We start from the raw sequence: 2500 nt of genomic DNA on the forward strand, positions 1-2500 counted from the left end.
ATCTGTGACTAATAAAGACCTCATAAAGTTGCTTAGACCATCACTGCCATGCTGCAGCTGGCAGTCAGCATATGAGCATTCTTTTTGAATAGAGAGACTGCTGGGTGTGTGGCTTTTAGACCTGGCCCACATGAACACCCAAGTGCTTTATCAGGATTCCTTGCATTCTCTTTGGAGCATTTGTATGCCTTTTTCTGCATAAATATTTTTTGCTGTTTTGTCATTTTCCAAGGTCTATATTTGTTATGCTTTTTGAAGATGGTAATAGGCTGTTTTTCCTTGATCAGACTGCTTATTATCAGTAACGAGCAATAAGTGACATAGTGTTATTTGTATAATTTTTAAAAGTATTTTTGTATTATTCAATTTTCTGTAACACACTGTAATACAGGTACTGCCAGTAACTGTAGACAGGAATAAGGATCCTGAGCATGAAATTCGTGTCCTCCCTGGAGCCAGTGCTTTTCCAGTTGTGGTTTATGGATGGCACATTCTACCCTTGTTTATTGGTGGAAATGATGCAAGAGCCTTTCCTAAATGTCCACTGAGTTTAATCATCATCATTGATCTTTGTCCCTTTATGCTGACTCATTCTCTTCACCCCGGCCCTCAGCCTAATTTTTTCATTACAGTAGGTTCCCATCACCTAGCCTTCAGCCAGATTTAATAGGTTGAGAATAAGCCACAATTAGTGGGAGGGAGGAGGATGGGGAAGAGAGCTCATGGTCAGTAGGTGAAAGGAGAGGTAAGCTTTGCTGGAAACTTCATTTTACATACACCAAAGGTCAATACTAGTGATAGTGCTATATTATAAAGGATAGAACTGCACATGATATGGAGTCTGCCACCACAGAAATCATTTTGATTATAACTTTTAACAATATGTCAGTTTTTTGTCAAAAACCTTGAATGAGCGTTCAGAGGTAGCAAGACCTAGCAATTCTTCTGTAAATGTTACATTTTCCTCTTTTACACAGTATTTTTACCTAACTCATAACTGACAGGGATGACATGTACATACATGCCATGTACATGCCATACCCACTCTGAATTTGGTTTATTAACCCAATGCCACCGGGGAAAATGAATAAAAAATGGGGAAAATGCTGTGCTCATTTTCTATATTTTTTGTGAAATGTCTCTGCACATAGATGGCTCTGCTAGTGCTTAGCCACAAAGGAGTCAATTAGTAGACCTGATTTGGCGGGAAAAACGTATTTTTTACCAGTGCTATGAATATCGATGGTGTTAGTTTTATTATAAACATTATAATTGTTATAATGCTATAAACATTAGCAATAGCAAAATAAGATAACGTAAAATATTTTTGTAACTTAAAGAAAAGGATACTCGTAATTGGCTCATTGGTGATTTAGTACAAGTGTAGCTATCTATGTGCAAAAACAATTAAACAAGTAAACTCACAGTGGGCATGGCATGGACGTACGTGACATGCCCGTTGTGAATGGGTTATAAAATGAGCATAGCATTTTCCCAGCAACATTGGGTTAATACATATCAGCTACTTGTGCTGATCTTCACAAAGTCCACTTGATGAAAAGGATCACCTGAGTCGACAGCCAACTGCAGCACAAGGGAAGAAGTTTTTGTCAAACACACCTGACAGTGTTACCAAGAGTAGAGAACATTTACTGACTATTTGGTTGACACGTGAAAAAACCCACCCACAAATGTGGTATGTGTATATATATATATATATATATATATATATATATATATATATATACATATACATATACATATACATATACATATACATATACATATACATATACATATACATATACATATACATATACATATACATATACATATACATATATATATATATATATATATATATATATATATATATATATATATATATATATATATATATACACATATACTTATACATATACATATATATATATATATATATATATATATATATATATATATATATATATATATACACATGAAATATTAAATATATATATATGATAAATAAATATATATATGTATATATAATATATATGCATATATATACACATATATACATATTATGTATATATGTATATATATGAAATAAATGAAATCCATGTTTCTGATATATAGGTCTTAACTGGGAGGATGCATTGGTTACAGACTTTCCCTTTTAAACATAATGGCAAGGAGCCTCTTAGTATGCAATTGTGTCTGCCGAAGGTGCTCCAGCCTAGACTGATGCATCGCTTAATTTCCTCTTTGCTAGATAAGTTTGTTTGTTTATTCGAGTTGCCCTAGGAATATATACTTGTCTACCACCTCTAGCGCTTTGACTTGAACAAGTATCTGTTCGAATTAAACTCTACCGTTGAGCATCATCTTAGTCTTTTTCTTTTTCATCCTAAGTCTGACTTTCAGGCTTTCTCTATTCAGATCATTTATTAGTTGCTGCATTTCATTTGCAGATTCACTGAAGAGAACAATATTATCTGTAAATCTAAGATTAGGTATT

The 2500-nt window shown here is 33.4% G+C and overlaps 1 protein-coding gene across 2 annotated transcripts in view; it reads left to right on the forward strand.

Annotated features, from left to right (window-relative positions):
• The window catches only part of LOC125046643, a 25885-nt gene that overhangs the window by 9527 nt on the left and 13858 nt on the right, over positions 1–2500 (forward strand). The window lies entirely within an intron of this gene.

Source organism: Penaeus chinensis, chromosome 39, assembly GCF_019202785.1.
Source record: "Penaeus chinensis breed Huanghai No. 1 chromosome 39, ASM1920278v2, whole genome shotgun sequence".
NCBI classification, from domain to species: Eukaryota; Metazoa; Arthropoda; class Malacostraca; order Decapoda; family Penaeidae; genus Penaeus; species Penaeus chinensis.